General features: G+C 39.7%; 1 long non-coding RNA gene across 2 annotated transcripts in view; it reads left to right on the forward strand.

Moving 5' to 3' along the window:
• Positions 1-25,443, forward strand: part of LOC106781805 (uncharacterized) — a 54,925-nt gene that overhangs the window by 13,778 nt on the left and 15,704 nt on the right. For both annotated transcript variants that reach the window (XR_002800662.2, XR_001378549.3), the window contains exons 2-3: positions 16,612-16,686; positions 18,302-18,362. This is a non-coding gene — a long non-coding RNA (uncharacterized lncRNA). The remainder of the gene's footprint in view (positions 1-16,611; positions 16,687-18,301; positions 18,363-25,443) is intronic.

Here is a 25,443-nt window from a genome sequence, read left to right on the forward strand (position 1 = left end):
AAAACTTCTGACTTCAGGCAAAGACAACCACAACTTTCATCAGATGTATTCACAATGGGAGGGGGGTACACAGTTTACCTCAGAGAGTTAGGTCTTTGTTAAAACTAAAGTCTTCTACCTATTATGGAATCAGTGGCTTCAGGCGATGTAATGGACTTTGCAGACGCTAAAATTTAGGAAGAAATCTGTATTGGCTTGCAGCCCTACCCAAGCCACTACTTAAACTAATGCCTTTTCCTATGCACAGTATTTCTGCCAGTGAGAGGCATCTAGAAACATCCCTTACCAACAACATCATCCTTACCTGGGAAATTCCTAGAAATGCAAATTCTTAGACCCTACCCCGGACCTGCTGAGTCAGAAACTCTGGGGTGGGGCCCTGCAATCTGTGTTTTAATAAACCCTAAAGGGTATTCTGATGCAGGCTCAAGTCTGAGAACCATGGTCTAAGATCTGAGTGATAAATCACTTCCTGTATGCCTTGGGAGATGAAATGAGGTAGGATTCTGTAGGATGCTTGGCATACATATGCTCCAGAAGCATTTGTTCACCTCTCTGAGTAGAATCCAGAAAGTTTTTTATCCACTGCACTATCACTGTGATAAGCTACATTCACACTTTGTGAGTCTGTGGTTTTTTGTCCAAGATTTGTTTGGACCCTAGTCACCGCTGCCTACCTGTCCTATGATTCACCTTGAGCCATGACTACAGGAAAGTACAAAACAACCCTAAATCATCTAGCAGTCGCTCCTCTTTGCATGGCTTACCCGCACAGGTAGGAGACCTCTCCTAAGCAGTGCGACCTTTCCCCCACAGCCACTGCAACCACAGCCACATCACTTAATGACTCTCTGCCACCGCTGCTCTTGCCCCCAAAGCCCCCACCAGCCCCAGCATAACATGTCTAAGCCTCCGGTTTCAAATAGTGAGGCAATGAACCTTTTAAGTTTGGGGGGACACGGAGCCTGCTCAATTACTGCCACAGAGGCCAGGGCAATGGGAAACCAACAGAGGGGCAGCTGACCTTATTGCTCTTCAAACCCTATTCAATGAGCTACATTAGGTACTGTCTCTAAGCTCACCAGCTGTGCCTTCTCCCCAGCCAGTCTTTCTTCTGGGTCGCTTCAAGTGGGAAGCAGATCCAGCAGGAAAGCAACTCCAAAGGATGTCATAAGATGTGTACTTTTCTTCTGATTTCTTGTAACTCCCAAGTGGTTATCCTGAAGTTACTTTTATTGCCGTCTTTATCCTAGCCATGAAAGAATGGTAGAAATTTTGGGAGGGGTAGAGACACAGGCAGCTGGCAAGTTGTGACATGAACACATCAAGCTTTAAGCACATGCTCCTGTAAGTAAACGTCAGCTTCTACATCTCAGCCGTCCAGCCTATCACTTGTTCTCGGTCCTTTCTTCAGATATCTGCCTTTTCCTTGTCATCTTGTTTTTCCTTAGCACCTCCAAAGGAGTGAGGAGATGGGATTCAAACTGGAATAACTTTGAGGTGCTCACTTGTTTATATGTCCCTTTCTTCATCTTCTTAGAAAGCCTGAGAAGTAGTGTCTTTCTTGCCAGATTTTGCCCCCAGAACTCTGGGCTTGACTATGGTTCATGGGGGAACAGCTGGCTTCTTAAGGGAATTAGTCTTGGTTCACTGCCCCCACCTGTCAATCTGCCTCCCCTGCCCCGTAGGTCCTGACCTGCTAAATCTCTTAGTTAACCTCCAATTCAGCATAGCTGGGGAGTTGGACATTTCAGGCAGCCTTTTCCTTCCTTCTTCATGGAAATTCCCAAACTAAGACAGACATCGCCCCCTGAAGGATAGCCTCTTCCCTCTCAGAAAAAGGAAGGGAAGAATCCTGGCCTTTGGTTCCTTTGTGAAGACTTTGTGAAGGAAAACTTTTTAGGAAGAAATATAGTTTGAATATTGGATACTATGATTTTTACAAGCGTGGCAAGTCTTGCTTCCAAAAATCCAAAGAGGCTCCAAAATCTCCACAGCTCCTTCCAGCACATCCTGATAATGATCCCTCCTCTATTGAACTGAGCATTTACACAAAGGCAGTAAGCACAGAGGGCATAAATGGGCCATTGTAGTTATCCATCTACACCCATCACTGTCTAGGTGCCCCTGTGGGAGAAGTGGGAGATCCTTAAGTCCAAAGGAAGAATCTGTGCATAGAGCAAGAACGCACCATCAATGGGAGAAGATTCAGACAGAAGGTAGACTAGAGAAGTGGTTTCCCCTTAGTGCAGAGAACGTTAGAGATGTTTAAAAGGCAAGTCCTCGCACTAGTATGTCTGTATTCAGGACAACTTGGCATAGAGATAGCAAGTTCTTAAGCACAGTATGTTGTCAATACCCGGATCAAAATTGGGTTTTATTTATTTGTTTTTGGTCACAAATTTTTGACCACTTCCTAGGCTTTTTGATAGACATCCTCTTGGTTACTGACCACACTTTGAGGAGTAAGAGAAGTCTCACAACACCTCAAAAAGAGCAAAGTCAATTAAAGAAAAAAGACTATTTATACCATAGTATTCCAACCAAGAAAGCAGCTGGACATTGCGAGCTTTGATTGAAGTGACTAAGAATTAAGGGGGAGGCAGGCTCTGTACACAATCCTGAGCTCATCTTTCTTCCCCATTCTCCTTCCTTCTGTATTGATACCCATAAAATTGAATTGTGTTCCATAGTTTAATATTGAAGATCGCATAAAGGCAGAAGGACTGATTTCCACTTGTTCTAAACTATTTCATGTGAACATCTAAAAATAAATCTTATCAAATAGTTTAAAAAACAAAGGAGAACCATGTTTTTAAAAAACATGTTAAAATTATGCTTTTAATTGTGAAATACAGCATTCCTAGATAAAATGAATATTTTATTCTACAGTTGTAAAGCTAACACCTGTGTGACCACGGCGGGGGGCCAACAAAGGAAACACTGCCTGATTATGAGAAGCTTTCCCCACTCCCATCCTTTCTTTCCTCTTGTGATAACTATTTCTTGTTTCCTCCGTAGTTTTACTCCCTATGCATCAATTCTTTTTTCTTGTTAAAAAGATTGGCACCTGAGCTAACAACTGTGGCTAATCTTTTTTTTTTTTTTTTTTTCCTGCTTTATCTCCCCCAAATCCCCCCTGGTACATAGTTGTATATCTTAGTTGCAGGTCCTTCTAGTTGTGGCATATGGGACGCCACCTCAACGTGGCCTGACTAGCGGTGCCATGTCTGCGCCCTGGATCCAAACCCTGGACCACCACAGCTGAGCCCGCAAAGTTAACCACTCCGCCACGGGGCTGACCCCTCAATTCTTAAATGACCTAGTAAAGTTTTGGCTCTTTTTGAACTTTATTTAAATGGGTCACACTGTATGAATTTTTTGGTCTTTCCCTCATTTTATGTTGCCAATATTCATCCATTCTCTTGCTCCAGTTTGGTCATTTTCATTGCTGCATAATATTTCTTTGCATTAATGTACCCCAATTTTATCAATTTTTATCATTGCTGAACATTTGGTTTGCATCCAGGGTTTGACTATTGTAAATAATATTGCCATGAACATTCTTTTATGTGGCTCCTGGTGCATATGTCTGTAAATTTCTCTAGGATCCAAGAGTGGAATTGCTGGGTCATAGGGTATATGTATCTTCTACATTACTAGATAAAGCTGGACTTTCAATAGCTGTGAACATACAAAGTGATTGTGCCAATTTTCACTCACACGTGGAGAACACGTGCATTTCCATCAATAACACATGCTCAACAACATTTAAAAGGGTAAGACCTTCCACTTTTTGCCAATCTGGTGGGTCTATGGTAGTGTCTTACTGTGGTTTTAATTTATATTTCCCTTATTACTAATGATTTTAGGCACTTTTTTTTGTTTTTATTGGCTATTTGGATATCCCCTTTTCTGTTGTGCTTATTAAATATTTTGGCCATTTTTTAAAAAAACATTCTCTTGGCTCATAAAAATTTTTTTTAAATAGATTTTATTTTTTACAGCAGATTTAGGTTCACAGCAGAATTGAACAGAAGGTACAGAGATTTCCCATATGTTCCCTGCCCCCACACATGTATAGCCTCCTCTGTTACCAACACCCCCCACTAGAGTGGTACATTTGTTACAGGTGATGAACCTACATTGCACATCGTCATTACCCAAAGTCCTTAGTTTACATTAGGGTTCACTTTTGGTATTGTACGTTCTACGGGTTTGGACGAATTTAGAGTGACATGTAACCATCTTAATCTTACTGATTTGTAGGAGTTCTTTATATATTCTGAATTTGAATTTTATGGCTGGCTTGCTTTTTCACTCTCTTTATGTTGTCTTTTGATAAACAGATGTTGTTAAATTTAATGTAATGAATTTATTAAGCTTTTCCTTAAAAGTTACTGTACTTAGTATTGTTTAAGAAATATTTCCCTGCCCAAAAGTCAGGACAGTGTTCTACATTGTCTTCTGAAAGCTTAGGTTTGCCTTTCACATTTAGGTTCATGATATACGGATTCTAACACCATTTTTTTCCACATGGGTACTCAGTTGTTTTAGCATCATTTATTGCAAAAATCATCCTTCCTTCAATACTCTGCAATGCACCTTCATTATAAATAGTGTCCTCATATCTGAGACTATTTCTGGGCTTTCTATTTTCTTCCATTGGTCCATTTGTCTAGTCTTGTATCAATATCACTTTCTTCATTAATATAGTTTTATAAAAAGAATTGATGTCTGGTACAGCAAGTCCTCCCATCATATGCTTCTGCTTCAAGCCTGTTTTGGATCTTCTTGGCTTTTACATTTTCATATATTTTACAAGATCATTAATCAAATGCTTTCTCTATATCTATTGCAATGATCACATCATTTTCTCTTTTAATCTATTAATGTAATGAGTTAATTGATTTTCAAATATTAAAACACACTTGCATTCCTGGGATAAACTTAACTCGGTCATGGTGTAGTATCATTCTCATATATTCCTTAATTTCTGTTGCTTGTATTTTATTTGAGAATTTTATATCTGTGATCATGAGGTTGGCTTATAATTTTTCTTTTTTACATATTCCTTGCCATGTTTTGATGTCAAGATTATGTTTGCCTCATAAAATGATTTAGGCACTTTCTTGTTTTTTCTGTACTTAGGATAATTAGGGCAAGATTATAATTATATCCTCCATAGTGGGGGGAACTTTTTTTTTTTACCACTGAGTCCATTTCTTTAGTGGTCATAGAACTATTAAGGTTTTCTATTTATTCTTGAGTAGGTATAGGTAAATTATATTTTTCCAGCAATTTGTCCATTTAATCCAGATGATAGAAACCTGGGCTGCATATCCATGTGATGGCTGGTTCATTCTTACCCTGAGGATATAACCCACTTTGTCATTGTTTAGAAGAAAGTTTGGGATACAAATCCTTGCACACACGTGAGGATGATTTGTTGGTGGCTGTAGATTCTAGTTTGGAAACACTGAGCCATCTTCTACTTGCCAGTCTCACACCTAGTAACCTGGCTATGATGTTCACACCAGCCTCGATAGTCATAGACATCCTCATGACCTTTCTTACTTCTGTGATTTCACTTTTTTTTTTTTTACTCTGGCAGAGAGTTCTTCCTCCTTCTTCTGTCTATATTATTTCAGGTCAGTATCACAAGTTTTGCTCAAATGCCAGCCCTTTTTGAGGACATCTCCCGCTGGGAAGCCTTTGATCATCCAAATCTCTCTCGTACCTACTTCACTCTGTCTTGTATTCAATTGGCTGCTTGGATATTGGTCTCTCTCCCTAGACTACAGTTTATTTGTAGGTGTCTTTTATTCATTTTAGTAACTACTACAAGTTCTAGCACTGTGGTTGGCTTTAGTAGAACTCAGTAAATACTGGTTGAATAAATGAAGTAAGTCATGAATGAAGCTAGAGATTTTCAAATTCTCTTTATTTTAATGAAGATGTAAATTATAATATAAAATTATATTCTTAGTGTTATTGTTAATATTTTAATTTTTTACCTTGTGATGGACAAAAATGGCATATTCTATTTCAAATATACTTCATTGAATATTATTGAGGCTTAACATATTTTCATGAATTTTTAGTTATTGTTTCTTCTGTGAATTTGTATGCACATTCTTTACCAATTTGGGGGTTTTATTTTTTTCTGCCTATATTATGGATATTACTACTTTCCTTGTTGTGTATATTACTGGCATTTTCTCCCATTGGTAACTTGTCTTTTAATTCTATGATATCTTTTGTTAAGCAAAAGATTTGGATTTTTATGTGTTCAATCTGTCAGTGTTTTTCTTTCCACACTTGGTTTTAATAAGAACCTCTGTCCTATAAGAAGAGAGATCTTGAGGAAGAAGACCACCTTTCTGAGAGATAGCTATTTTATGGCTGATAAAGAGACCCTTCAGTAGGATAGTGATGAATCTTCCCATATATTTTAATTTGGGGATCCAAATTCTCATATGCATACTATAGACACATAACATCATGTCAAGATTAATGTTTTTTATGTTTATATACATTTCCTTCATCATTGGCTGGCATTAGCATTCATCACTTGATTTTATGATCCACTGAATTTTTTAGATGGTTAAGTAATTTCTGTGTGAATCAATAAGAAATTCTTCAGAGGTAACACTTTGAGGGTGCATATTCTGTCAAATTCCCTCTGATCCTTCGACTTCTAATCTAACCAAACTAATCAATATTTACAAGAGAATACTGCCTATTTTTAGAATTTGGAGTCCAGGATTCACGACCATTCTCCAGTAGGACTGGAGTCCTACAGTGGCTTGGGCTTACTGTTGTTATTTGTTTTTTATAGTAAGAAGTCATTATTCCTAGGGCCTGTCAGCATAGTACCATGAAGATTTTTAAAACATAGCCCGCCTTCAAGTGTACTCTTTCAGCTCCCTCCCTAGTGGTGCTGCAGGTCAGGACAGCCCACAGTGCTTGAGCTCACAGCTCTGCACTTTCTGGCTCTGCAGCTAACGCATGTTCATCCTAACCACAGTGTGCACAGCTCTTTGGAAAACACAAATGGGGAAAATGGCAGTCACTGAGCAGTTCTAAAAGTGTTCTGTCACCAACTGTAGCCCTCCCTACACTTTCCAAACAAACTTATTGCCCTACTGTGGAGGGCATAAATTGTGTTTCTGTCCTTCTAATGCTTGGGTCATTTATCCGTTCCTGAAATCTGAATTTGCATGAAAAAATAACCATGTTGAATGGTTCCTATTAGTCTTTTTCTTTTGTTCTTAACTTGTTTAAATGTTTAACCTGATGTAAATTGTGGGCTTTAAACTCAGGGTGGATGATACCCTGGGATTCTTCTCCAGTAGTGAGCGCTGCCTTAACAAGAAAGGGTGGCCCTAGTTTGTACCTGATTATTGCTGGAGATCTTTAGAAAAGACATTTTTTTTTTTTTTTACTTTAGCAGCAACCCTAAAGAGTAAGGAATTCCGATCATATAACCAGCAATAACATTTTCACGTTTTAATCTAACAATAATAATAGCAAATGCAGTACTTACTATGTACCAGACTCTGCTCTAAGTCTTTACATGTAATGACTCACTTAATCCTCACAACAATTCTATAAGCTTGGTACTATGATTGTCCTCATTGAACAGATGTTGAAACTGAGGCATAGAAAAATGACAGAAGCAGGTTTAAAATCCAGATGACCAGCTCCAGAATCAGATTCGTAACCATGAAATTATGCTTTTTAACTATTATTTATTTAGAAGAATTAGAATATAGCTTTCATCAGGATAAGAGGAAACCCATAAGCTGGTGGCCAACACATTGGAGTGGATCCCTCCAAAATTCATTCAAAGAAAAATCTGGAACGTACAAAATTGTTAATAATAAACACTATAATAATAGCAAAGTATGAACTAGGTACTTTTCTAAAGTTCTTAATGTATATTAATTTATTTAATCTTAACAACTTTATGAAAAGGGTACTGCTGTTATGCCCACTTTAAAAATGGGTAAACTGGGACCCAGAGAGGTAAAATAATTACCCCAAGGACTTGGTTTAAAGTGTTTTACTACTGTCTTCCTTATTCTTTCTGGCTGTAAACCATTTGTTCTCTAAAAACATTCAAGGTTTTTTCACATTTTGTCTCATTTTATTCTCAAGATAATAGTGTACCAAACTGTCAGTAAGTCAGGGTTCAATTTTCTTTAGCAGTTAAGGAATAGTTAGGGAATATTAAGAGTTCTTTAGCACTCAAGGTAAAACGCCACATATTTTTGTTGAAATGGAATCATGGCACTCAATTGTTAGCAGGAGTCACAATCCAGGGTTGCAGGACCCTGGAGGAGACAGATGGAATCCCCAGATGGTCAGTACCATCTCAGGAAGCAAATAGAAATGCCTCAAATCCAACCAGCAAGAAGGCTGGGGTTTGACATCCATTCTGTTCTTGGCTCTGGCCTTCTTCCGTGTTCCATGCATTTCAAGGGAATTGTTTTGGGAATTTAGGTGAGCTAGGCCGTTTGAAATGGGGGAGAATGAGTGGAAATGAAGAATAACCACTGTTTCATTATTGACACAAAGAAGGGTCAGGAGCACAGGTCAGCTCTACTCTGCCAGGCTAGTAAAGCACATGGTGTGAGATGCTGTTCCCCCTGAGCGAGGCTGCTGCATATTGTTAAGTATGCTGTTGAGGGTGCAACCTAGCCAGCCACACAGAGTGGCCTGGCTTGGATGAGATGCACTTGGAAGAATTTCCTATTGAATAGATCTAATTGTAAACAAATCCCCCAAAACCATTTTCAAAATATAGAACAATTTGATTCCCTTGGAACTTTTATTGTCAGTTTTATTGCAATGGCTTTTTTTAAAAAATAAAAGAACAGCTTTATTGAGATATTATTCACATATCATACAATTAACCCATTTAAAGTGTACAATTCAAAGGTTTTTAATATATTCAGAGTTGTGCAACCATTACCACAATCAATTTTAGAACATTTCATCATGCCCCAAAGAAACCCCATACTCATTAGCAGTCACTCCTGACTTCCTCCCCACCACCCCAGCCCTGGGCAACTACCAATTTCTCTTTGTATCAATCTGCCTATTTTGGACATTTCATTTCATATTAATGGAATCACACAATATGTGATCTTTTGTGTCTGGCTTGTGTCTCTTATCGTGTTTTCAAGATTCATCCATGTTGTAACATGTATTAGTACTTTATTTCTTTTTATTGCCAAATAATATTTCATTTCATGGATATACCACATTTTGTTTACTCATTCATTAGTTGACAGACATTTGGGTTGTGTCCACTTTTTGGCTATTGTGAATAATGCTGCTTTGAACATTTGTGCACAAGGTTTTGTGTGGACATGTGGTTTCATCTTTCTCGTGTATATACCTAGGAGTGGGATTGATAGGTTATGTGGTAGCTCTACATTGAACTTTTTGAGGAAGTGCCAGACTGTTTTACAAAGCAGCTGTACCATTTTGCCTCCCCACCAGCAGTGTATAAGGGTTCCAGTTTCTCCAAATCCTCGCCAACACTTGTTATCTGTCTTTTGATTCTAGCCATCCTAGTGGGTGTGAAGTGATACCTCGTGATTTTGATTTCGTTTCCCTGATGACTAATTATGTTGAACATCTTTTCATGTGCTTATTGACCATTTGCATATCTTCTTAGGAGAAATGTCTATTCAGATACTTTACCCATTTTAAAAATGGGGTTATTTATCATTTTACTATTGAAGTGTAGGAATTTTTTACATATTCTAGATACAAGTCTCTTATCAGATATATGATTTACACAAATTTTCTCCCATTCTGTGAATTGTCCTTTCACTTCCTGATAGTGTCCTTTGAGGCACAAAAGCTTTAATTTTGATGAAGTCTGATTTTTCTATTTTTTTTTTGTTGTTGCTTGTGCTTTTGGTGGTATATCTAATCTCAGGCCATGAAGATTTATACTTATGTTTTCTTCTGAGTTTTGCGTTTGTAGCTCTTGGACTTAGGTCTTTGATGGCTGCAGTGTGAATAAGAGCTTCTTCAATGTGGTATCTCTTTGCAGTGCACACCCTGTGCAACCCTCTGTGGCAGTTCTGACTTAGGAAAGCCTAGTATTAAATCAGATCTATAAATAATTGTGGTGTGCCTTTCAATGTGCAAGGCCCTGTGCTTGTCTATAGGCATTCAGGGGAGGTTTAGTGGACTTGCCTGTGCAGCAGTTAATTTTAACCACAAGTTATTGAGCACCTACTGCATGGAATGCTCTTCTGAGACACTAAGACGGGTGACACACAGTCCTTGTCCTCAATGAGCTTAGAATCCAGAGTGAGGTGGACAAATCGACTCTTATAACTACCATGTAATTCAGCCATCTTTGTGGGCTATTGCCATTTCAACAAGAAAGTCAGGCTCCTTTGCCAAACAGCATTGACACCTTACCAAGCTGCCCCAAATAGGCACACTATGTGAGGCCAAGCAGTGTTCCCCAGTCCCCACATTGAGCACCCCAATCCCTGCCCTATGGAGAGGTTCTGGAGCCACCACTGTTCATAGCACAGACACAGGCTTGAAGTTAGAGTGTACAGTGGTATCCCAGACAAATCACGGAGTGGACAACCTGTGTTATGGAGTCAGAGAAAGTACTGCTGGAAGTGTAAGGTCCCGCTGGGCTGTGCAGGACCTTGGCCTGGCCTGAAGGTTTGCATGTTGCTACTTCAGGGATGTGGACCATGGAACAATTACATTGTTATTAGCTGGGTGCTTGGTACAAATGCAGAGTCACAAGCCACTGACTCAGAATCTCTTGAGGTGGGATCCAGGAACCTTAATAAGCTCCACACTTGTGACCCATGGAACAATAAGGTCTGAGAACCACCTACTTAACCCAAGCTTCCAACTGCTGTTTGGGCAGTAGTTTCTCTCCATGGCACATTAGATTCTGGGGAATGACCTTGCACTTCGTAAAATATACAGCCACTCCAACCAAGTTTTAAGAACCCACCCAACATATTGTTTGTAGTCATAAGCAGTGTTGATTGCTGGTGAGAAACAGTGCCCTGTTACTCAGAAGAAGCCTCCCTTGGGTGAGGCAGCTGAGTGGAATTATGGAATCCCTCCCTCTCAGTTTTCCTGAGCTGGAAATCCAGCCACAGGCTATGAAAGCTCCCTCTGGGCCAGCAGCCTCTACCTACACAGGTGGTGGGGGAATCCAGCCTATGCCTAGAATACTTTTTGAAACCCACTCTTTGGGTAGCTGTGACAAGAGCTTTATAACCTCTGGAAGGTAAGCCGGGATAAACAAATAGGTTTGTAGAAAAAGCTGAGTCCCCAGGAGTGGAGGAGAACCAAGGTCAGTTGTGTGTCTCCCTTTCTCCATAGAGATCAATTTCTCTGTACATTTAATCTGCTCTCTGGAGAATACGACCTCCAGCCACTTCCCCATCCATCCAGACTTTGCTTTGAAGAACCATGGTTTTCTATGCAGGTACAATGGGGGAAGAGCAGAGTCCTAAGCCAACTGTTGTTTTTGTGGGGTGTCTGAGAACCCCCACCTTAGGGACCGGTAATTTGCAATTGCCTCACTGAAGCAACTTTTGGTTCCAAGCCATTCGTTTTTATTTTAGCTTTATGGCTTTTCTAAAATTATTGAGAGGTTGAAATTTAGCTTTGTTGTCAAGTCCTAAGTAGGGGGAAATCCCACATATAACATTAGGATCATCCCTAGAAGACTGTAGGGCCTAGGGTTATTTAAGCAATACAGCCAACCAGGATAATAGCACTTGAAAGGAGGTTGGGCTATTGATATATTTCATGGGTCCTTGAGGCTTTGGTTAGAAACAGAAGTTTGAAATTGAATTGTAACGATCAGAAAAAAGAGGTAAAGTATAGGACCATGTGGGGCTAACAGGGACCTTGTTGCCCTACCCAGGGGACAGCCCAGTCTGCAATGGTAACAATTGAATCACTATGGCAACACCACTCAGTCGTTTTAATTTTGGTCATGGCTATGAAGAGGCCAGATGGATGCTATTTTAGTTAACAGTAAACTCCTGGGTTTCTGTTTTCAACTCAGTTCAGGTGTTGAGTCTTGATTCTATTTCATGGCTATAACGTATCTAGAGACAAGCCAGGATTGAGCCCTGTCAAATGTAAGCATTACTAAATGAAAGATAGTGCTTCCTTGGGTACCTGCTCTGATTTGTTAATCCTTGCTTCCACTCACCTCTCATTAGCCTGGAACACCTTTCTCCTTGGCCACCCAGCCTGGGTCATCAGTGCAGCCTGCCAAAGCACCCAAACCAAAATGACCCTGTGCCTTGTCTAAGTCAGTCCTGCCTTGTAGCTCCACGTACACATAAGACCTCACTGGCTGTTTCTTGTTCCGTTCCATAGCAGGCCACTACTGCTTTGAAGAAAATGTGCAGTGAAAACCCCATTGACTTTGAACCTGGAGATGTCCTTGTCCTTTTTTCCCAGTATTGGGTTGGCTTATGAGGCTGTACCCCATCCAGGAAAGTGTGGGTGGGAATGAAGCAGCCAAAGAACTTAGCTTTTTCCCTGTTTGCTTGGGATATGGATCCAAAGTCTTAATATTGAGTTCGATTTTTAATAAAGGGAATTTTTTCCCTAGTTTTTAAGCTATAGTTAACTCCTTTACTGTGACTCCTAACCCTTCAGATAGCCAAACACATTGATAGAAAGGAACAGATCATACAGTCCCATGACTCGCACTGAGTTAACTCAGTGCCCCATGTGAAATAGTTACTAAAAGTTAAATGCCAGTTCTCTGGCATTTGAAAGTCTTCAGAAAATTCCAGGTATGCTTGTGAGAGGACCTGAATCTATGATGAGTACTACAGCAAATATGTAGACTGTGCATGGTCCTGATTGAAAAGAAACTAAAATATGCCTAAGGTGCCGGGTGAACAAGACCCTGGAGAGATTGAGCTGAAAGTGGCTTAGTGTAATTTAGTCTAATCTACTGCTCTTATTCTTTCACAAATGACAAGAATACTCTTTTCCTTTACAGACTCTACCATGGAAATGCAGATGTTAGACTTTCCCATAACTAGTTAATGGGGGGAGATTAGGGGTCTGGCCTGATACTGATCACGTTACCAGATCCATCTCATCCATTTCCTAAGGCAGAGACAGCTGTGGTGAGTTCAGGGAACTGTTCAGCTTATCTCCTTCATTCCTTCCTTCAGAGGGTTGCCAACAACCCTGACTGTGGAACAGTCCTCTTTAGATTTTATTTTCAATTCTTAGTGTGTATACTTTTATGCTGTTTGACAGTCAGATGCTTCATGCACAGATATAGCTGGTAAGGGCCCACCTGGCTGTTTTTTTCTCTACATAGTCTGTCCTCTTTCAGAGGTAGTCGTTTATTCTGGCTACTCTCCAACTGTGGCTCCATCTATCTCCCTTGTGTCCACCCGGCACAGGTTCAGAAAACCCTAAAAGTCTCCGTCGTGACCCGAAAGGCTGCGTTGGTGGAGGGGCCCAGCTTTGTCTGCCCTTCCATGTTGATTGTATTATCACTGCTTTTGGCAGAAAGCATTTGACCACATTCTTGGCGTTGGTCCCTATGACTATTGCCAAAGTGCTTTGAGTGGCACCTCTATGGGGAGCTTCAATCTACCTCCATCACCTTTTAATTATAACCTTATGAATTATGCATCCATGAAGATGCTAACCCTATATGTAAGATGTACAATTTTTTTCTATCTCATTTTCTGTAACATAGAACTGCTAATGACAGTGTCCCCACCCTTCCTTTTACTATTGGATTGATTCCTTGGTATTTTTTTTTTCTGGATATCTATAGGCCATTCTGAACAGCATGAGTAAGAAGACTGAGGCAGGTTGTGGAAGGGAACTCCTTGTTTAGTACCTACTCTCTGCCAGGACCGTGCTAGACTAGACATATTTTCTTTAATCCTTAAAACCCTGTCTGAAGTGTCTTCTCAATTAAGGCTCATAGAGGTTGAATCATCAAGAGTCATATTCTTTTCATGGCATCCCTCTGGGAACAGTGTAATATGATATATATAGTTTTTGTCTACATGCAGTTATTGCATTTCTAAAACTGATTATGGGAAAATGTTGGATTATTACCAGACCACATAAAATAGAAACCAAATTTTCCACTTATCTCCTTTCTCTTTACTCAGAAGTACACTGTTAGAGTTGCTGGTTTTAAAGTTGAATTTACCAGAGATGTGTCCACTAAGAGCTGGACTTAAAATCCTTGGCTGTGGCTGTGTTCATCCTGAAATGGAGATTCAGGGGTCCTAAGTCCTGTTAAGGTCAAGACTGTAAGTTGAGTGAACTTTAAGCCTTGTCAACTGGTCAAAACTAGAATCATCCATCTAGGGAGTAGGAGACACTAGAATTTATAGCAAACTGTTGAGTTACTGATTCAATTCATTGTGCACTGGTTAACTCCTTTATTCAAGTATATACTGGGCATATATTTTGTGGCAGAGTCTGGAGCTATGAAATTCAGACTATCTTGTTCCTAAGACTCTCATACCCTGATGGAAGATGGATTTGTAACCAAACACATACCAGAAGTAGGTTGCAGATTCACCTCTTCCCTTCTTTTGTTCTTCTCCCTTCCCTCTTTTTCCTCTTCTGCCAGTGGCACCTGTACCACTTTCTTTTGGTAAACCTCCAGCATAAAGAAATTTGCTATGTGGAAGTACTAACATAGTGGCAGTTACTGCATCCTGGAGGAAACCTCAGTAAGATCTGGCAGCTGCTGCCAGACAGTAGGAAGTCACATTCCTTCTTCCTGTCTAGTGGGCAGGCTGTTGAGAGTCAGCCAGCCAGCAATCCAGTCACCTTATCTGTTTGTCTATGATTTCCTTAAATCTTATCAGATGTTTTAAAAAATGAGATTAAATTTTTGGAGAATCCAAAAGGTATTTGGGAATCTATCAATGACTGAAATTTTATGTCAATAACATTAGGTTGTTCTAGGATTTTTGGATCCTCTCAACGTTCTTAAGTCAAAATATGAATCACCTCTTCATCAAATAGAAGGTGTGCAGGTATTTATTTTCTGCACTCTGCTGACCACCTAGGCCCTCAATTTCTCCCATATGAGGAGACTAATCTAGAGAGATACAGATTAGAATAAGCACCCTTGTATCTGATCTTCTTTCTCTGTTCTTCCATTCTAAAATCCTAGGAGAACAACCCTGGGGTCATAGTGGGATGGCAAAGGTCTTATTTTTCTAGATAAAAATAATATTTTCACTACCTTTAGGAAACAATGGTGCTTGTTTTCCAAATTCTCGCTGAGGACTTTTATTCAGGATTTTGTTTAGTCATCCAGAGCAAAGTCTATAGGAGCTAAGCAGGTGTGGGAAGGAGGCTTGCCTTAAGAATAAGTAGGTGATTCCTGTTAAATCCACATGGACAATGTGGGCTGTTGGTCTCTCAAGAAAAATCAACCCTAGAGAAGCAAGAAGGAAGAGTAGAATCTGGGAACTTAAAAAACAACTGAGAAACCCCTGGGGAGAGGCAGTCCCCGCTGGCAAATGTGAGGTAGCTGGGAGTGGTTGTGAGAAGAAAGCTTTTTGGTTCTGTTCATACTTTCCCTCTACATTGCCTGGGGACTGTCACTGCCTGTCCTTTCCCTGTTGGAAATGAGAGCAGCAACCCAGCCCCCAGTGAAGGCTAGATACTATCAGGGCAGCGAACAGACAGAAATCCCTGCTGGTGTGAGGAGTTGAGGAAATAAGGAGAGGACTGACCAGCCACCCATGGGCAGTCCTGTGTCTACTCTCTGCCTCTAAACCCAGGGGTGGGGGCTCTGTAGATCCTCCCAAGACCATGTTTCTCTAAGAGTTGGAGGGTGACAATTGCCTGGTAGAGATATCAAAGATGGTCCTGTGGTGCCTGGGCTTCTTCCGGTGCTCATCCTTTAGGCTCAACAGAAAGTCAACAGAGGAGAACCTGACTCTCAGCCCTTCCCAGGTCCTATTACCAGGCAGGGTAGCAGATACTCCCAAGGAAAAATCCCACAGTCTCCATACCTGGACACTTGAAGAGTGCCATTGCATAAAAGACCTCAAACCAAAAACACAAACCCTCTGAAACAGAACTATTGGAACATTGGTCAAGGACTTAAAATAGAGATGATCAATAAACTTGAGATATGGAATGGTGTTAACAGCATGAAGCAAGAGCAAGAAATCAAAGAACTAAGTAGAAATGTGAAAAAAATACAGATAAAGAGCTTAAATATAGGATAAACAATAGTCGATATAGCCGAAGAATGAATTGATGAGATGAAAGAGCAGATGAAAGGAACAGAAAAGTATAAAGAAAGCATGAAAGAAAATGTAAGATGTGAAAGATGGCTCCGATGCCTGGGAGACAAAAGGGAAAAGCAGGACTATGGCTGATCAGAGAGGTGGCTAGGCTTAGTGTGGCACGATTGTCCACAAAGGCGTTGTTTGGCTTGCATATAATTTAGGAAAACTGAGACCAAAATTATAAAATGGAATTGTTGCTTCTGTTGGGGGAAAAGGAAAATCAAAAGACCGCCACTAAAACCGAATTTCTTCTTCCTACTCCATCCTACAGCCCACTTGGGTATGTGATATACTTGACCTGGGAAGGACAGAAGGTTTGACTGTGCAGATCCCTCATCCAGACCAGGTAATGTCTCTCTAAAGTTATTGAACTAGGTAAAACGATATTAAATGACATCCCCCAAATCACAGTGAACAATGCACAACTTTTGAGTTTGGAGAAGGTATCCTGTAATCCAACAAACAGCTGCCATGATCCAAGAATGATTGATGATAGGGGTGGGGAGAGCCCTGTGGTTTCCAGTGGGCAACAGCTCTGGTCACCCCTACTTAGGCACTTCTTTAGTGGAAGGTGTGGCTTTCAGAATATATGGGTAGCCAGGCTTTTTATTTTATCGTTTAAAATCCTAAATTACCTGACGGATGGCTGAGGTCTTAATGTCTGTATATTTCATGGGCCTTTCATCCTCTGCTGATAGCTGTCTGAGGGCAGCCCCCAAGTGCCTTTTCCTGGTTTGGAGGAAGGAGTGAGTAAAGCTTGAGACAACACCTAAATGGCTACTTCAGCCTTAAAGGGGAAAAAGAAAAATCAAAGTCAGCTTTTTCTCAGTGAGTGAGTGGCAGGGCAGAGATGAGAACACATATAGGAGCAGGCCCTGTATTTACCAATAACTCTTCCCCCAGTGCTGGAAGCAAGAGGCTTAAAGAAGGGCTGGAGGAAAAGTCCCTCCTCTCCTGTTTCCAATGACCCGGCAGTCTCTAAATGAGGCAGTGTTAACCCTGGGGTCCATGGGAATAAGCTCTAGGGGGTCAGTGAACTGCCCAAAATCAAAGGTAAGATTTTGTGTGCATTTTTCTGGTGACCCCAAGTTTTACCAGATTCCCAGAGGTATTTGTGAAACCAAAAATGGTTAAAACTGTAATTCTTTTTGGAGGTCATGAGAAGAGTAGTGGTCCTAAAAATAGGAGAAAGAATGGAAGCTTTTTCTTCATCTACTTTTTATCCTTGCTTAATGGAAGTGCTGTTGCCTCTCCACTGCTTTCGGCCACCTACGCTTGTGGATGGTCTTGTAGGGCAACCTGACAAGCCTAGATGGTTGGTTTAGCTGTAAGCAGTGGTGAGTTGAGTTCTTAAATAAAGGAATGTCATTGGATCTAAGAAATTTGAGTGCTTACTCTGCACCAGGCATACTTGTGAGCACTGCATGTGTGAATCATTTTTATCTTCACAGCAAACTAGGAATAGATACTACGATCCTCACTTGAGATGATGAAAGGCAGCAGGGTTCATTCAGATGAGGGCAGTCTGCCCTGCCATTATTGAGGTCCAGTGGGAGTTTCCCTCTTTAGAGAGGGCCTAGAATGCAAAGAGGTTCCTATGCTACATAAACTGCTTCTTCCTCTGCTCCAATGACTTTAAGGAAAATAAATAAATGCAGCTTCTCGAGTTCTTCTGGGATGCCACTAGATGGTGGTGTGCCAAAGGCTATTTCCTACTAGGGCGCTAACCATCAAGGAATGCATATAAATTTTGCTCTGGAGTGTAAAAATTTGCCTAATAGTTTGAAAGAAGAGCTCTAGGAGTGAGCTGGGACCCTCCTCTAAACTCTTCTCCCCACTCCCACTTTGCTCCAGAACAGTTCAAACTGAATGTTTCACATTTTGACTAAATAATGCATCTCTTAAATAATGTATCTTGCCTGCCTCTGTTGCCTGGCCTAATTCTGGGTTTTCATCTGCAGAGCATCTGCACCAGGTGTGATGACAGCATCCTCTGCAAGTTGTAAAAGTTGCACAGTGATGGTAAGGAATTTTGTCTTGACATCTTGAGGATTCCGTTACAAAGTTCTTAGGTTCTAATGCATTGAAGTGTTGAGATGCACAGTAGCACAGAGCCCACAAGCATACGTTGAAACATTTTATTGCTGAAATCAGTAATAAGAAGAACATTGTGACCCTTTACACATCCCTCTATCGTCTACTTTGTCCTCTTAAATGAAATCCTGCTGTTATCAGTAGACCTCCTTGCCCCCGCCCCCCCATCAAATGTAGGTACACAATCAAAATGTATTTTGTATCACTGGGAGCTGGCCCTTTTCAAGGTATATGTGAGTACCACAGTGAGACCAGAGCAATCTCATTCAATTATGAATTTTTTTTTAAGTAGTAGTACAACTTTAATGGCTGTTGCTATTTCTATGGGGCCTTAAATGTATTTTTATTGCACTCTTTCCAGCAGTTAGACACTGAAATGAGTCTCTAGTCTACAGAGCCTCATCTAAAATCATATATAATTCACGTGCTAAATGGCTAAACTGGAACTGTGCCTCTTCTCTTACATGGGAATTTAAAACAATAAGGTTATTAAGTGGTCAGATCCTCTTGCTTCTCATACAGACCTGACGAAACTGACCCACTGTCTTGAGCTGTTTGTTTCTAGAAGAGAACTAAAGGCCAAGTATGAATCATTGTGTGTGGTGTGTGCTCAGGGCTCTTTGCAATTCCTTTCAGAGCCATAGCAGAGTTTTTGATTAAATGGAAGACAGTCTCAATTTTAGCATTCCTGTTTTGAGGCTTCCATTAATAGAACCTGGGTTATCAGATGACTCAGTTTCCAAGAACCTTGCCTTTGAAACACAGATGAGCACTATTATGACATAAAACTTTTACATCTACCAGAAAATATCCACCATTCCATCTTGCAAATGTGACGATGAATATCAAAGCTTTCCTTAGCTAAGTATACTTTTATTTGCTGTTTTTGTGGAGCAAACTGTGCCACTGGACTTCCTATTAAATAATATCTAGAATCCTTAATGTTGTCTTTGTGTGCTGCTCATACATATCCTCCTAAGAGCGTCTACTTTCAGATTCCTCATCTTCCAACCTGTTGTCCCTTGTGCTGTTGCAGTTGCTGAGTTGAGTATCATTTCATGGCCACATGTTTTTTTCCCCTTGTCCCTAAAATCCTCTCCCATTCCACCCTAGCCTTTCTACTGCATTTAATAATATGTCCTTATATACGTATGACTCCTTCAATATACAGTGGAATGTATTCCAATTTACATAAGTGGTTCCATATTATGGATCTCTGTCTTTCTACTCAGTGTTTTTTTACGATGTATGCACAGCTATGTGGATATATTCATGGCATTTAATGGCAGCATGGTGTTCTAGAATATTCACCCACCACATTTTCCCTATCTGATCCCCTAGTGATGGTCACTCTATCAGTTAGGGTAATATTAGCCAACAGATCAAACATTATAAATTTATTATTAGAAGTATCAAAACAGTTATTCCCAATAGCAGACATCTCTCTTCTAAAGCAGAGCTTCAGGGAACCAGGCACCTATCTTGTGGCTCTGTCATCTTCAAACCAAGGTTTCCGGTAATTATAGGGAAGGAAAGAGAGGACTAAGGATTTGCACCTGGGAGGATTCTCTGGGCCATGCTTGGAGGGAGGCAGATCACCTCTATCATATTCCATTGACCAGAGCTTGGTCACAGGCCACTCAATACCAGAGGGGCTGGAAAGTAAGTATAAATGGTATTGCTTTTTAAATTTCAGTTTTTCAATCATATATAGGCATACAATTAATTTTTCAATGTTGACCTTGTATCTTATGACCTTACTAAATTTGCTTGTTAGTTCTATTAATTGATTTATAGATTCTTTAAAATTTTCTTCATAAGCAGTCATGCTATCTGTGAATACAGAAAGTTTGACTTCTACCTTTCTGATTGTTATGGCTTTTCTTTTTCTTACTTTGTTGCAGTGGCTACAATTTCTAGTACAGTGTTAAAATAGAGATGGTGAGAATGGATACCCTTGCTTGTCACTAACTGTAGGGGGAAAGCATGCAGCATTTCAGCATCAGGTATGATGTTAGCTGCAGGTGTTTTGTTGATGCCTTTTATCAGATTAAGGAAATTCCCTTCTATTCCTAGTATGCTGAGTTTTATCATGAATAAATGTTGAATTTTGTCAAATGCTTTTTCTGCTTCTATTAAAACAATCATGTAATTTTCCTTTATTCTGTTAATATGGAGGATTTTGTTGGCCAGTTCTCAAATCTCAAACCATCTTTGCATTCTGGGCATAAACCCTATTTGTTCACAATGTATGGATTTATTAATATTTTGCTAAGGAGTTTTCATGTATATTCATGAGACGTATTAGTCTGCAGTGTTCTTCTCTTTATCTTCTCTTTATCTAGTGTTGGTATTAGGGAAATGCTGACTTCATGAAATACATTGAGAAGTGTTTCCAACTCTATTTTTTGAAAGAGTTTGTGTAAGACTGGTGTTATTTTTTCTTAAATGTTTGATAGATTGTGGTAATGAAACCATCTGGGCCTGGAGTGTTGTTTGTGAGAAGAACTTTGATAATAGTCAATTTCTTTAATAGACAGAGGCATTCGAATTTCTTATTTCTTCTTGCATCAGCTTTAATAAGTTGTATTTTTCATGGAATTGTTAATTTCATCTAAATTGTTTAATTTATTATCATAAAGTTGTTTATAATATTTGCTTATCCTTTAAATATCTCTCATTCCTGATATTGGTAATTTGTGTTCTCTCTTTTTATTTTCTTAACTAAGATAGCTAGAGGTTTATCAATTTTGTTCATCTTTTATTAGAAAGAACTTTTGATCTTCCTTTCTCTATTTTTCTATTTTTCTCTCTTGTATCTTGTCTATTAATTTTCTCTATTTCACTAATTTATTCTCTTATTTATATTCTACTTGCTTTGGGTTTACTTTGCTCTTTTTTTCTAGCTAACATTGAACTTTAGATTATTGATCTAAGATCTTTCTTCCTTTCTAAAATAAACATTTGTAGCTATAATTTTCTTCTGAGCCTCTAAGCCCTGTTTTAGCTGCATCCCACACATTTTAGTGTTTTATTTTAATTATCAATTAGTTCAAAATATTTTATAATATTCTTCAATTTCTTTGACTTGTTAGAAGTGCGCTTAATTTTCAGATATTTGTCTCTTTTTCTATCTATCTTGTTGATTCCTAATTCTGTTGTGGATAAAGAACATATATTGTGTTATTTTGATATTTTGAATTTATTGAGACTCAGATCATGTGCTGGACCATAAATTATCTGATAAATGTACCATGTATTCTGTGTTGATTGGTGGAGTATTCTATGAATGTCATTTAGGTCGAGTTGGTCCATAGTACTTTTAAAATCTCTATCCTTACTGATTTTTGGGTTTTGGTTAGTTTTTTCTGCCAATAACTGAAAGAAGAGTGTTAAGTCCATAGACGCAGTTGGGGATTTTGTCGTTCTCCCTTTTAGTCCAATCATTTTTGCTTCATGTACTTGCAAGTTCTGGTATTTGGCTTCTACATATTTATGATTGTTTTCTCTTCCTGAAGAATTGACCATTCTATAATTTGTTATGTTCCTCTTTATTGACGGCAATTCTTTGTGTTAGAGTATCTTATCCAATCTCAAATGTGGCTGCTCTAGTTTTCTAGTTTCCTTTTTGCATGGTATATGTGCTTCCATAGGCTTAATGTAAACCTAATCTATATCTTTATATTTAAAGTAGGTCTCTTGTAGATAGCATGTAAGTATGTCTTGTTTTCTTAACCAGTCTGACAATCTCTGCCTTTTAACTGGAATGTTTAATCCACTTACACTTAATGTAATTATTGATATGGTTAGATTTATGTCTGCCATTTTGCAAATTGTGTTGTTTGTCTTTTTGCGTGTGTGAGGAAGATTGGCCATGAGCTAAAATCTGTTGCCAATCTTCCTCTTTTTGCTTGAGGAAGATTGTCACTGAGCTAACATCTGTGGCAATCTTCCTCTATTTTTCTTTTTGTATATGGGACACTGCCACAGCATGGCATAGGGCCACGCCTGGGACCCAAACCCACGAACCCTGGGCCACTGAAGCAGAGATTGTGAATGTAACCACTATGCAACTGGGCCAGCCCCTATTTTGCCCTCATTCTTGAAGGGTATTTTGGCTGGATATAGAATTCTAGGCTGACAATTTTCTTTCAACTTTTTTTGTTTGTTTTTTTGCTGAGGAAGATTGGCCCTGAGCTAACATCTGTGGAAATCTTCCTCTTTTCTTTCTTTTTGCTTGAGGAATATTATCCCTGACTTAACATCTGTGTCAGTCTTCCTTTATTTTGTATGTGGGTTGCTGCCACAGCATGGCTGATGAGTGATGTAGGTCTGCACCCAACACATGAACCCAGGCTACTGAAACAGAGCATGCCAAACTTAACCACTTGGCCACAGGGCCAGCCCCTCAGCACTTTTAAAGATATTATTACACTGACTTTTTTGCCTCCATTGTTTTCTGATGAGAAGTCAACCATAATTCCTAATTTTGCTCCGCTGTATGTAAAGTATCCTTTTCCTCTGGTTCTTTCAAATTTTCTCTTTATCTTTGGTTTTCAGCAGTTGACTATGATGTGCCTAGGTATAGTTTGTTTGTGTTTAACCTGCTTAGGAGTCACTAAACTTCTTCATCTATAAATTCACATTTCCCACCAAGTTTGGAAATTCGTTCTATTATTTTGTCAAATATTTTGTACCCTGTCTCTGTCTTTCGTCTTTTTGGGACTGCAATCACACCAATGTTAGACTTTGATATTTTCCCCAAAGGTCACCTTTTTTTCTGTCATCTCAAGTCTCCTGTTAAGACCACCCAGTGAAATTCTGAACCCTTCCATCAGCCAAATCACCCTAAAACACTACTCTCACTGTGTAAGTCTTTTGTCTAAGAATCTAAAGTATGCATTTTATTATATGTAAATTACACTTCTAGAAAATCTATAGTGGCTCCATGTTGCCTACTAAATACAGACCAAGTGCCTTATCTTAGCACTCAAAACTTTCCAAAATAGTCATGCATATTGTTTATATATGCAAAATTTGCTGTATGGATATTGATTTCCTCTAGAGATAGGAACTGAATGGTTGTGAAACAGGCATGGGAAGGAAACTTTTCAACATTTATTTTGCAAATTTGAATCAATTTAGAATGTATTTATTCTAACAACAATCCCAAAGTATACAGCTCATCCCCATTTCTGATTAATCATCTCTCCCATTCCTGAACAGCACATTTGCTCTGTCAGTCTGATCACTGTACCTCCCTCTGCCCTCCAGCTTCCCTCCATGCTCCTTTTCCTTAACATGAATCCAAGGCCTAACCTGCCTTCAAGACCCAACTTGCATCTCCATTTATGAAACATTCTGTATTAGGACTTGGTCGGTGGCAAGTTCCAGCCTTTGCCCAAGAAGAGGGGCAGGTGGAGCTGATCTCAGGGATAACTAGACTAAGGGACTTGGATGTCACTGGTACTCCTCAGCTTTTATACCTACCCCTCTTTGCAAGCTCATCTTGTTATCCCAGGCTCCCTGCAAAGGAAGCAGGAACTGAAGCATCACCTAGCTCCAGACTTACATATTTTATAGCCATATGAGCAGAGAATAAAAAGAGCATTTCCTTGATGACTTCAGTAAGAAGAAAACCCCAGGAGGGACTCAGATTGGCCTAAACTTGGTTGGGGACAAGGACATATGACAAATCACTGATCAGCTTAGCCTGTGATTGGCAGGCTGACCAGAACTGTATGGCTGGAGTGGGTAGGGGAGCAATCTTCCATGAGGAGAGTAGAGAAGTGACTACTTGTGATGGAATGTCAATACATACACATTGTTTCTTTCCTGGCAACTGCCATGCTCACTGACCTGTCTGTGTTTCCCATAGTGCCCTTTTACATCATATGTTTGGGCTGTAATGCAGAATATGCCTTTGTCCTTTGAAGTCTGACACGGGGTAATCTCATTTCCCCTAACTAAATTTTAATCTCTGAGAAAACAAGGCTATGGTTGAAAACACCAACAGATTCTGGCACAGATGTGAATGTGCGGGTTTGCTACCACTTACATCGAAGCTAAAGTTGGATGCAAGATGCTTTGATGTGTTGTAGTACGGCTGCCTAAAGAGCTCTCTCTGGGCAAAAGAACAACTGGAAGCAAAGAGACCACATGGGCTGAAGGTGAGCTGAGAGGTGGTTTCTGACTCTCACACTCGATTAGGCTGCTTCTTCCTTGAGTTAGAACCACTATATGCCAACGACAGTTTGGCCTGTCCTGAGACCACCTTAAAACTTTTGCATATGGAATGGACCTATGACACAGATATTACACTTTAATAGCTGCCATCTTTAATGTCTTCAGACCCACTAATGCTGTTTGAATCACTATCCTTGTAGAAAAAAAGTACTGTAACAGCTCACCTTCACTTAATGGACTTGAGAAAGAAATCGATTAACTGAGTAAGGTTTGTTTCAGACTTTCAGAGAAACTCTGTGCTGAGAAAAACTGTTTAGTGACTGTAAGAGTCAGTTTACAGTATCGCTAGGAATGAAGAACTATGTTAATATAAACTCAAGTTTATAAGAAAAGAAACGAATGAACCACAATCTCTTTACCTCATTCATAACTTCCTTCCGCACTGGGTCAATAATATATTCAGAGATGTTGTTACATAAGTGTGGCCAGAACCACCCCCCCGCCCCCAGGCTTTATTTGCTATTGCTTTACATGCTGGAAATTTTGATAAAGGGCATTCCCCAGGAGAGGATGAGGAGATAGGTTTCAAGTCTATTTGGAAATAACTTAAGGTAAATGGTTCTGGTAACTGGAAAAAACCAAAACTTAAAGAAGGGCTTTAGGTTATCAGTGGAATAAATGCATGATTCATGCCTTTGTCTAGGTAAATGTCATGGGTGAAGGCAGGTGCTTTGCTGCCATCAAAGTGGCAAGGAACCCTGCATCTTGCCTTGGCTCAGTCACACCTTTCCTGAGAGGCCCTCACGGGAGCTCTGCACAGGAA

The sequence above is a fragment of the Equus caballus genome, chromosome 16 (assembly GCF_041296265.1).
Source record: "Equus caballus isolate H_3958 breed thoroughbred chromosome 16, TB-T2T, whole genome shotgun sequence".
NCBI lineage: Eukaryota > Metazoa > Chordata > Mammalia > Perissodactyla > Equidae > Equus > Equus caballus.